Genomic DNA, 12,661 nt, shown 5'->3' with positions numbered 1-12,661 from the left:
GAAGAAAATGTGGTTTAGTGTATGTTTGAAACAATTGGCTTTAAAGAAATGCTCTATTATTAACTCTCTGTGTTTGTATCTTTTAAATCTAATAATCCCTTGCTACACTGGCCATCTAGCTATGTTGCCTAATAACAAATATTCATAATTAAAAATTAGCACTTGATGGAGCTTTGCATCTTCAACGCACTGTACAAACAATAATTGACCCTTTCAATATTTCCATGGGGGACAGTAGGTAAATACAATCACTCTCGTTTTATGAATGAACATAATGAGACAGAGAGGAATAGATCCAGATTCTTGTATGCACTTTCAAATTCCAGGGAGTTCTCTCATTGTCTGGCACAGAGGAGACAGAAAATCAAGGTCTCTGAAGCTCTTTGTTCCTGCCTACACCACAACGTAACACTCAGCACCTCTGAAAATCAGGCCATTTGTTTAGATGCCTAAATGTGGACTGAGGGGCTTGACTTTTGCCACCCAAGTATGAAACTTTGTCCCCAGTTCTTGTGTTTAATTTCTTTAGTTTTCCTTCTACCTGGTGTTTATACTGCACTTTTAATCCAGCAGGAACCCCAAATCACTACAAACCTTACACAGGAATCATGTGTAAATCCCTCCCCTTATGAGGGCCTCTGAACCGTGCCAGGGGTGTTTTGATTAGGGCTCTATGTACTTAGTATTGACTCCACAGGACTACAACAACTTCCAATCAAATCATAGAGACTACACTGTAAGGACTCCATATCCCATGATGCAATGTTTGGTGCCCTGACACTTTGGCCTTGGCTTAGTGATCCTGTACCTGGGCAGAAGTGGCAAGTCAGGAAATCCTACAAGGACTGCACTGGTAGACTGAAAGGTGGGGCACTGGCTAAGGAAAGTTGGAGGAGAGAGTAGGCTGAGCCAGCTGTGCAACCTTACCAGGGTTAGTTGTCCTTCAGGCTAGAAACTAGTAGCAGTTGACTATGTTTAGATCTAGAGATTTGGGAGATGCTGCTATCAGCCCCATTTCTGCTGAGACCATGTGACTGGTATTAAAGCCACATCGCGCCTGCACCTTTACTCCTTCTCAGCAGCCAGCCACTGAAAGCTGCAGCCAGAAAGCACTGATTATACTACAAAATCCTGATCCAGGCACACAGGAAATTGTGGGACGTGTGAATACCCCATCGACTATCCTTGGTGTCTGGGGAGACCCTGTTGGTCCCCTTGGTGGTCTGGTGTGAAAGTCCTTGTGCTAGGAGCAGTCCCTCATCACAGACTAGCTAAGGCAAAGACTAGGGAGCTTCTAAGAAACACAACTGCTCTTGTAGAGTTGGTGGCTGTTGTTTTATAACTAGGATTACTACCAGCTACTGATGTGTCAATTTTAACCTGCTCTGTAGCAAAGTGTTTCACTTCTATTATCGGGATGACCTTTGCTAATTCAGAACTACCTAGTGTTGCCCTTGAATTCCTGTTCATCCAGGGGGCCGTGGCAAGGGTTTTCAAACAATGGGGGAGTGTGTGCTATGGGAAGGGTTTGGGTTGCGCAATATTAATGGTGAATGTTCTGGTGTAAATTTAAGGGCGTTTTTTTGTTTCCTGTTTAACATATGTAGGGAATAGTGGTTAAGTTTACCTTAATATTTATAAGTCGCCACCATGAGCTGAACTGTTGCAATGCCACCTTTTAACTTTTCACAGTCATTACAGTCAGTATTCTATTTTAGTCTATTGAATTGTCATTGTATTTTGCTATATTACATCAAGTAAAACTGTTCCTGGTGTCAGCGTGCGTGTTTAATACTTTCCTTAGAACAATAAGTATCATTTGCTAGGCCTCTTGCATAATTTAGGATGGAGTTGTTTCTGGAAGCTAACAGGATACCCTAACAGAGGTACTTCAGTGCATATCGAGGTACAGGGACCGCCAACTGTGTCATTCTTCCTATGAGCAGAGAGCTATTGTAGATGGGTGGGTAGAAGATTCCCACCTATCCAGCACCACCACTGGGCCCTCCCCAGGACCTCCATTATCCTCAACATTAGGCATCCAGGCAAGAGGTGAGCACGTGCCTATTCCTGGATGATCAGTGAGGGAAGAGAGGTTTGCACATGTAACCTTGCACACACAGGCAGCAGCATGGTCCTATGAACTGGACATGGGGCCCTGTGCCAAGGACTCCTGAATTCAAATTGCTGACTTGATGTACAGTCTTGGGAAAATCACTTGACCTCTCTTTGTCTCAGTTTTCTCATCTATAAAATGGGGATAATACTATTTAGCTATATTTCGGACTGTCGTCAGTTATTAGTTAATGTCTGTGCAGCACCCCGTGACAGCCTGGTCTGTCTCTTTAAGAGATTGGGGGTGTTTCTAGCCACTTGGTTTCTGTGACCAGCACTTTGAAAATACAAAGCACCATCTTACTGCTAAGTACATATTTATTATCACTGAAATGCAGCCACTGCAGAGTAGAATGTGGCAGGCTGTTTAACAGTGCACAGAAATGCTGTGCAATTCCTTGGTAAAGAAAGAAAAGAGAAATGTCGGGGCTCAATTCTCCACTGGCTTGCACCTTGCAGAGTTATTAACGCTGATGGAAAGTGAGTGTAAAATGATACCCCGTCAGAATTCTCCACTTGGACTGCTGACAGCATTGACCTGCCCAGTTTACACAGTTATATATGACTACACGGGGTCTAGTCCTCGGCTGTGCTGAGATTGCTTTCAGCTACGCTGGCTGTTCAAAGCAACCCTAAAGCTGGCTTACCCCATACAGAAGAATCATCTGATGGAGGGGGATCCTCTGGTGGCATCAAGCTGACATTGCAGTTTGGCTGGACTTCCTTGCTGTGATCCCTAGATGCTATAGCAGCCCCATGGGGCTTGATCCCTAGATTCTAGAGCAGCCCCATGGGGCTAGTGGTAATTAGTGTAATTTAGAGCAGCCTTCATGGATAGGCATGCTGAGGAGCCAGTCATGCACAAGTATGCTAGGGTTCGGGGGATCACAAAGGTGGTTTAAAAGCACCTTTCCAACCCACTCCTGAGTTGTGCTGTGCACTTCTCAGCCAGATCTTAGGATTGGGGCCACAGGTACAAAACCCTGAAGAATCAGGCCCATTGTATCCAATTTAAAAAATCTTGGGGAATTTAAAGATTCAGAATGGAAGTCACCTGAAAGGGAACCAGGACACCCAAGCTAACATCAGTGCATCTTGTGAAAAGTGTTAGGTGGGATTTTTAATGACTACTATTTTCTCAGGAACTCAGCTTTAGATCTCATTAGAAAAACAGCCTGTCCAGCAGCACAGTGCCTGGCGGAGGCATTGGCTCTTCTGGGCTTGTCTACACTACAAATGCTTTGGCAGCAGAGCCCCTGGTGTAGAGCTAGCATAAGTTGACAGAAGGAGTTTTTCTGTCGGCATAGATAAACCACCTCCCCAAGCAACATTTGCTAAGCTAACAGACGCGCTTTCCTATCAGCATAGTTGCAGTTACACTGGGGAGGTGCCTACATAACTACGTCAGCTTGGATGTGTGGGTTTTTCTCCCCCACACTCTCTGCTGGCATAGTTATGCTGATAAAACCCCCAATGAATAGCACAACCTATTAAATCACCACCAATCCTTTCTGTACACGCTTAGGCCATGTGAATGTCTACACTATGGAGACCATACCAGCATAGCTACATCGCCATAGCTATATTGGCATAATCCCGTAGCTGAGACACCGACAGAAGGAGTTTGTCTGTTAGTGTGGAGGCACTGCCTCGCCGAGCGATGATAGCTAAGTGGACAGAAGCATTCTTCCATAGACATAGCTGCGCCTTTCTTTGCTATGTCCCTCAGGGGTGTGGAGTTTTTCACACCCTTGACCAACATAGTTATGTTGTCCCAACTTTTAAGGGTAGGCCAAGCCCATGTCTATGCACAAACTGGCTCCGATTTAGTTAAAGCAGTTTGGTTAAATGGGCGCAAACCCCGTGTCGGTGCTCTCATTTTGGTTTAAGGGCAACATCGTTTGGTTTAGCGTAAACCTGGTGCTAATTGACTTAAGCTAAACTGAAAAAAGCCTTATTTAACTGGAAAGATGAATGTCCGCACATCACTGGTTCAACTAAAGTGGTTTAAATTAACACCTTAAATCAAACCGGTGTAACGGTGTGTGTAGACAAGCCCTTAGACTTTGCTTGGATAGCTCTTATTCATATACTGACCAGGTACAGCCCCGCTTAACAGGTGTGATTCACATCCCAGCTGCTTCCTTTCAGTATCTTCAGTTTTGCTTCCAGGCATCAAAACCAGAAAGCCTCTGGGTCCACTGAAGTGCCTTGAACTTTGAGCCTTGAAGCACTGCTGCATACAGTGAAATTGAGGTACAGGAACACATGCATGTTTGCATTGTAGAACTCCATAGTATGCTAATACCAAGAACTGGAACGTTGGCACCAGACTCCGTCCCAGTTTGTAGACTAGATTCAGTACTAGGTGCTGTATTTTAACTATTAAAGGACTTTAGGTGCAAAGTAAAAGTTACAGTCTGAATATTCAGACGTGTCTTCTAATGTCCAATGACCAGGTTGAGTCACATTGGGCTGGACTGGAGAATGCTGGCCACAGTCTGAAGCCAGCACTTCCATTCTCCTTACCACCCAGGCTTACAGCTGTGGTGTTATATTTGCTCCCGTTCTTGAGTTCGCCCCTCACATCCAGGCATTTTCCCACTCTAACACCTCAGAGGTGTGGCCTTTCCTCTGGGCCACCGTGGCTAAAGCCCCTCTCCATGCTCCAGGGAAGGTCCATTACTGTAACGTCCTCCTGTGCAGCTTCTCCTTTCTCTCCCCTTCGGTCTGCCCAAATAAAGCATCTTCCTCTTCTCTTCTCCTCCCTCCAGCTCCTTAGACCTCTGCACTTGTGTCCCTTCTGCAGTCAGGCTTCTCCTAGGCCCTTTCAAAGCCCTCCCCCACTTCATGCCTGCTGCATCTCTGGTCTAATACCTTCTGGACTCCCCCCCACCCACTGCCAGCTCTCCATCCACGGTTCTCTTCTAACCACACCCATTAGCCACTCCTGACTCCTTGCTCCTTAGAGTAGTCCCATTGAAGTCAATAAGTAACAGTTGTAGGATTAGGCCCTTTCTCCTGTGCCATCCACTACTGTGAGAACTGCCTCCCCCGGTCCCTTCCAAAGCACTCCTAAAGCTGAGGGCTATGTGTGCTAATGGGCACATGCAACTCTGTTGTCCGCTGTTTGCAGTACAGCCCCTGCTTGTGCATGTAGGGGCAAATTTTGCCTGCCCCTCTTTGGCCATTGGAGGTTCCCCTGGACAGAAGAACCACTGTGGTCCCACTGCACATGTGGGGCAGGATTTTATAAATCTGAACATGGTGACCAAGAGATCCTCCAATCCTTCCCCAAGTGGAGTGTGTGTGAGGACTGGGTACTAGCTACAGTGAGGGAAGTAGCCTCTGCACAGTGGATCCAATGCTACTCTGTGGCCTAGGCAATTCCTTTTTGCTCTAGGGTCCAATCCTCCTGCCCTTCCTTAGGTTACACGCACACTGACTACAGGGAGGAATTGCTTTTAGGGTATATAAGCTGGTCGAGGCTGGGCCATTTTAACTGTAAAGTGCTATGCACATCAGTCATGTACATAATTAATAAATAATGATCCCTCAATGCTATTTCCACCTGGCAGCTTCTGGAGTGTCGAGCCTGGGGTGTGGTATCTGTCATGACATCAGGCACTGACCAATCAGACACCATCAGGCCACTCGGAGCCTGGTGGTAAGATACACACAGATAGCCTGGAGACCACAATGGGCTTGAAGCGGGAAGGGGGTTGTTGTTCAGAAAGCTGCTGGATTTATATACTATCATATAAAAGCCCTTTTAAAAAAAAAACCTCTTACCTTCTCTTAGCTGCCTGCCATAAAAGTACTTGCGGTTGGGGGGAGAATGCTCTTTAAAAGGCTATTAAATGTTATTGTTAAAGGAAGAAGCTGCCCATAATGTGATTCCTTCCCCAGAGCAGTTCTTTCCTCTCCCCTCAACAGTGCCTCAGCTTTCCGTTTGTTTTGCACTACCAGCCTCATGTTGACATTGTGCCTCATGATGAATTGGTGCTTGATGTCATTGACAATGCGAATAGTGCTCCGAAAGGAGACGACTTGGTTTTATAATTGCAGCAGCTACATCTGGCACTGATGGAATAATTTTTAACCCTTTCAGTATATCAGTGTCCTCTCAAAGTAAATATTTTTGTAAGACGCTTGGTTAAATATAAACTCTTCGGTCGATTTTCACAAGTTCATAGATTCCAAGGCCAGAAGGGACCCTTGTGATCATCTAGTCTGAACTCCTGTATAGCACAGGCCAGAGAACTTCCCCCAAATAATGCCTAGAGAACATTAGCCAATCTTGATTTTATAATTGTCAGTGGTGGAGAATTCATTATGACCGTTGGAAAATTGTTCCAATGGTTAATTATGCTCACCATTAAAAATGTACATCTTATTTCCAGTCTGAGTTTGTCTAGCTTCAACTTCCAGCCTTTGGATTGTGTTGATACGTTTCTCTGGTAGATGGAAGAGCCCCCAGTTAAATAGTTGTTCCCCATGTAGATATCTGTAGACGGTAATTAAATCATGGTTGCCTGCTGATTGCTGCATATCTGAGTGCAATGACTGGGTTGACTACAGACAAGGCCTGACTTTGTGGGCATCGAAGTTTGAAAAGCCAAGATTTACCTAGTCACATCCCAAGGGCGTGAGCATTAGAAATAGGTACAAATCAAGCTAGTGAAGATCCAAACTTCATGGTTAGCCTTTGTCTCTCCAGTGGACCAAAACCAACACTTGAATCCGAATTCCCCTGAACTTTGGGAAAGTTTGGCTCTGGATCTGAGCCTTGCAGTCTAGGCCTCTCTTTGCTGAACATGCTACGTACATAAAGTCTGTTCAAATACCAGTACAGCAATGCTACGTTGACTGATAAGTAAGAAAGTTGGGAAACTCAGGGTGCCCCTGGTACATTCATAAATAACAATTGCCAAACACTCAATTTGTACCTGTATAAAAGAGACCCCAAAGTTTTTTACCTGACAACTTCTCAATCCAGTATCTATCCTGCAACAGCTAGTGCCAACCCTAATGCTAATGCAGCAGAGCTGACTTTGTTAAACAGTTTTAAGGAAACCAAAAATTGTAGTAGTGGACAGAGAGTACCCTGAATTCAGGTCTGAGGCTCTGATTCTGTAATAGAAGATCCGTTTGTAGGATCGGGGCCTTGGACAGCAAAGTAAGAAGAAACTTATTTTCAGGTTTTTTTCAAAGACATTCCTTAGTAATGTGTAAGTCTGTACTCATTGTCTGGTTCGTCACTGGCCCAATACCAGAGCCTCGCAATTCGCTGCCGAATGTCAAACCTTTTACCAGGAGAGGGAGGATGTAGTCAGAAAAGCAGCCCGAGTTCCAAATCGCATGTACTAGTGGCTGCCCTGGCTTTTAACTATTATGGTTTTTTATTTAAAAAGTTAAAGTAAATGCAAAAATTTCACTCCCTCCTGCTGTCAATTTACCATTTTTTAATTCAAATTCAAAATGAAAAACTGCTGTAGACTTGCAGGCAACTGTGGGGAAAGGGAGGTTTTTGTGACATTTCTGACAGCCTGTGCAGGGTGCCAGGAGGAGACGAGAGAAACAAGAAAGGACCAAAAAAGCTGGAGTGGGCATGAGGGTCAAAGGGGAACAGATGAAAGAGCAAGGCAGGTGCATTTTGTTCTTGTTATTGTAGGATCCATATAATTTAACAGCACTTTGAACTTGGCTAGATGGGTATCTTGTGATCCTGGTGACACCAATCCACTCAAGTGAGCAAATTCTGGCAGGCATTGTACAGAGGTGCCCACCAGAAAAATAAAAGCCTAACAGGGATGATAGCTGATGGTCCCAATCCCAGCACCCTGGGAAAGCCTCAGAGAGGCTCCTCCATAGGCTTATAATGATGCAAGCTTCAGAGAGGCATTCCAAACAGGTGCCAGGCCCAGAGATCAGGGCATGTCCATCCCTCCCCTGAAATGGCCCCTATGCACACACACAATTATTTGTATTGCATAATGCATGTGCATATAGGCTGAGGCAGGAATTACCTGTGCTGGGGATGACTGCATGTGGACATATGTAATGCCGACAGACCCAGGTCGCTGGCGGGTGGGATCGAACCTGGGACTTCTGGAGCTTAGTGCATGAGCCTCTACTGCATGAGCTAAAAGCCCTACACCTATTAGCTAAGGCTGTAGAGCAGACTCGTTAATCTCTCTCTCTCTCTAAGTGGTCTCCGTGCCACAAGATGGGACAGAACACCACACCCAGGAGGTGTGTGGGTCACAGACAGACATTTAAAAAGTCTCTGCATCAAACCTAAAGAGCTTTGGCATATCTGCTATGAAATATTGTACATTAAAAGAGAGAAATAATGAACTTCCAGAGGTTTCCTTTTAACACCTTTTACCTTTTGCATTTTCTCTGGAAGGCCCAATCAGGATGGTTTATTCCTCTCAGATAATGTTTTAAAATAAAAAATAACAATCCCGTAAATGCTGCCCTGGGTCGACATTACTGAAACCTACAGATGGCAGGCACTCTTGCAGAAAGTGCTTCTTAATCCTTCCAGGAGCTGGAGCAGTGGCAAGCTAGTTGCTTGAGTAAAACAATGGGAGCAGAGGTCCTGTAGGACAAGCAGAAGGCGAATTCCAGGGGAGCAGGGGGAGCAGAACATCAGCAGAAGAGATTCCAGGGTAAGGAAGCAGAACAGCAGCAGAGGAGGATGTCTTATGGGAAAACAGAACAGCAAGAGAGGTGAGGCATAGCAGAGGAGAAGCACAAAGTGGCAGATCCTTGGGGCGAAATCAGCAGATAGTGAAGTCCGTAAAACAGTGCAGCCGTAGAAGAGGTCCATGGGGAGAAGAAGAGCGAGGCAGGTGAATCTGAGGGAAGGATGGATCTGTTAATTATAACACAATAGTAACATAGCAATCTCTATGAAAATCTAGCTACACATCACAAACTGTTTGAACTTCCCTCTGTGGTTAAATAGGTAGATTGTGACTCTCTAGTCTTCCATAGGTTCTCATACTATACCCATCACTGAAGAAGCTCAGTTATAAGAAGTTTATATACTGCAACCACAGCTTACAGCAGGAGCTGCAGCTAGTGCTACGGTTATGGTGGGATAAGTTTTTCATTCGAGCTCCCTATTTTCAGTCACTCATAATTTTCTGAAACCTTCCTCTTTTCGGCTGATATTTTCTAGGCTTGATGTCTACCCAAAGGTCATTGATTTGTTTTTTGAAAGCTTGAGCCAAAACAATCCAGCCTTTTCTAAGCAAAGGGAGTATGGAAAACATATGCACTTTTTCCCTTACAAAAAAAGAAATTCTCCCAAGCTTTTAGTTTGGCTAGCACCAAAATGAGCTGGGGGATGAAAGCTGAAATTTGGCATGAAGACAGGCTTCATTGAGAAGTGCCTTCATGTACTCAGGTGAAAAATGGTTTTGATTTGACTGAGTTGCAAGCCTACTGAGCATGCATAGTACATTTTGTGTGAGTGTTTGTTAAGCTCTTAAAATGGGCTGTTAAAGAAGGCTGCGTTGTGCAATGCCTGGCCAATTTAGCTGGGCAGTGAAGAGAGTACTGATGGCTCCATTATAAAGCAGGTACACAATGAGGCCAGAGTTAAGGTTACTCACGCAGCCTTAATATTTTAATTTTCTCACTTTCGAATGCCTTAATTTTGAGCTCTTATATGTGCAACTTTGATGTTCTCTTGATGTTTTCTGAACACTATGTTCAACAGATAAGTGTATACAGTTTTCTTGGTATATTTGTGTAACCTGTATATGAACTGCATAATAAACATGGCTGTTATACAGACATCAATCTCCAAGCACTTATCAAAGGAGGGCAGTATCATTATCCCCATTTTACAGATGGGGAAACTGAGGCACAAAGAGAGGCGGCAACTTACCCAAGGTCACCCAGAAAACCAGTGGCAGAGCTGGAAATTGAAGGCTCTAAGGCCAGTACCCTTCCTACTAAGCCACACTGCCAACGCATATGTGATAGACCAACACACATGGATTATTATAGGAAATTGCTGTTTCTTTACTTATCCTTACCCCCCTCCACAGAATTGTGTAAGTTAATGAATTCTGAAATATGAGTTTCAAAAAAAACTTTCATTTCAGTAGTATATAGCTTTCCTGCACCCATTAAACTCCTTTGCAACAATAACAAAACAACCAAAGCCTGGATTTCACCACCCCGCCGTTATGAGATGTTTGCGTTCCGGATCCAAATGCACCGATCTCTACAGTAGCGGTTCGTGCACACCCAGTCATGTGCTGTACCTCCTGCTGAAGCCCCAGTATAGAATCCCATAGGTCACAGGCGCTTGGCACATTTCCGATGGGATATAAAGCTTCCCAAACGCATCACCAGTTGTGGAAGCCAAATTTCCAAAAGTGCTGCAGACGAGGCCTCCAATTAGTGCCTCACATTTTGCATGCACAAATATTTACGCCCTCGGATTGCAGGTTTACATTTTGACCCTGCCCCTACAATGAGCTCCATATGCGTGCCAAGATTCTGCCTGCATGAAGCTCATTGCAGGATCAGGGCCTCTGAGCCTAGTTCTGATCTTTGGTCCTTTGTGTCTATGAGCTATAGAATGAGGCAAATGCGATGTTGAAGATGCTCTTTTTCCCTCTAAGCTCTTTGTATAACCCAGTTCTGTGCAATCAATGACATACGTTTTCTGTATTAGGTTCAGCAACAGACACAGAACCTTTTGAATACAGTTCTTTTAATATCCCTATGCTTACATCATTCCAATGCCATCCAACAGAGCGGGCAGCCAACTCGCAACTGGTGTCTGTTGATTTTTTGTTTGTTTGTTTATTTGCAGATCACCAAGAGCATGTGACGAGTGGGTATGTGTGAAAGGAACTGCAGACTGAGCAGCTTAAAATTGGAACGCGTCTGAGTACAAACCAATGTCTCCGTGCTTGAGATCATTGAGGACCAAACCCTGACGCCTAGCTAAAGCCAAGCAAACAGGTTTTGGGTGCAGGGGGGTCTTCACAGGGCCAGGAGAACAGATGCCTTTCTCTCAGGTCATAAACCACCAGCAATGCCATTCTGCAGCCCATAGTGCAGCCCCTTTACTGTCCATCTGCAGGGGCTTTGGCCAACAAATTTGATTAGTCCATGGATCCGCGCTGGTCACTACCCTGCTTCTGCTCCACAAACCTCACGGTGGGCGGTGCAGACAGAGCTGCCGAGAGTTCTGCTGCACAGCACACAGGGAGAAGCAGGGCAGGGACAGCATCTCCACAGCTGTGGGCCCCACACAGCTAAACCCTGACAGTTCTGCTCCCTGCTGGGGGCCCCAAGAGTGGAACGCCTTTGATTTTATTCTTCACTAGAATAACAATGGCCAAAGAAAAAGCATCTCTTGCAAATAAAGCAGAAACATTTAAAATGCCATTTCTTCCTTCAGCAAAGTCTTCTCTGGTTGAATTCCATCTATGACTCCATGCACTTATTGCATTGCTGAACTAATTCCCATTACCTATCCTCATTTATTGCAGAGAACAATTTGTCTTAAACACCTGCATGAGAGCACAGGGAGAAGAAGTTCTGTCACATGGGTGCATCCCATGGATCCCAGGTACATGAGATCATGTACTTACCTTTACAAATTAGCCATACTGGTTCAAAGCACTGGCTCGTCAGGAATGGTATCCTGCTTCTGAAAATGATTCAGAGGAAGGGAAAAGAAAAAACTATACAAAATTCCCATAATGCTCCTGACTAATCTGTTGTTAGTACTTGTATATTTCTTAAGCACTGAACAAAGATAGAAAAAGGGACTGTCCCTGAGAGGAGAGCTATCAGTCTATACTCCATCCATATTATTTATGATACACGTTACAAAGGGGGAAGAGGAATCTTTAGTGTCCATCAGACGGAGGCCAACCAAAGCCATTCAAAATCATGAGTCAGGGCCCCAAATAGTAGGAGGTTGGCTTACAAATCATGTGCTTTAAAAGATAAGATTTTGATTCATTTATTTGCCTTCTGAGGCTTTAAAGTTCTTGTTTTCAAGCTATTCTGTGTGACCGTGAGTACTAGAAACTTACTTTTTTTAAAATGAAAGCTGAGATTCTCACAAAATAACGTGACTCTAGGAGCTAGGGCTTTAAAAATAAAACAACACATATTGCAAAACTCACTGTAACAGAGTTGGCAATACTGCAGCTTACCTCCTGTCATAAATATAAAGGGAAGGGTAAACCCCTTTGAAATCCCTCCTGGCCAGGGGAAAGCTCCTCTCACCTGTAAAGGGTTAAGAAGCTAAAGGTAACCTCGCTGGCACCTGACCAAAATGACCAATGAGAAGACAAGATACTTTCAAAAGCTGGGAGGAGGGAGAGAAACAAAGGGTCTGTGTGTCTGTCTATAGTCTGTCTTTGTTGGGGATAGACCAGGAATGGAGTCTTAGAACTTTTAGTAAGTAATCTAGCTAGGTATGTGTTAGATTATGATTTCTTTAAATGGCTGAGAAAAGAATTGTGCTGAATAGAATAACTATTTCTGTCTGTGT

At 44.5% G+C, this 12,661-nt stretch overlaps 1 long non-coding RNA gene across 1 annotated transcript in view; it reads left to right on the top strand.

Moving 5' to 3' along the window:
- The window catches only part of LOC140916603 (uncharacterized), a 62,088-nt gene extending 49,911 nt beyond the window's left edge, over positions 1 to 12,177 (top strand). The window contains exon 3 of the long non-coding RNA XR_012160560.1: positions 10,961 to 12,177. This is a non-coding gene — a long non-coding RNA (uncharacterized lncRNA). The remainder of the gene's footprint in view (positions 1 to 10,960) is intronic.
- Positions 12,178 to 12,661: the final 484 nt, after the last annotated feature.

Source organism: Lepidochelys kempii, chromosome 8, assembly GCF_965140265.1.
Source record: "Lepidochelys kempii isolate rLepKem1 chromosome 8, rLepKem1.hap2, whole genome shotgun sequence".
In the NCBI taxonomy this organism is placed as follows: domain Eukaryota; kingdom Metazoa; phylum Chordata; order Testudines; family Cheloniidae; genus Lepidochelys; species Lepidochelys kempii.
This window is presented reverse-complemented; position numbering and strand designations above follow the sequence as displayed.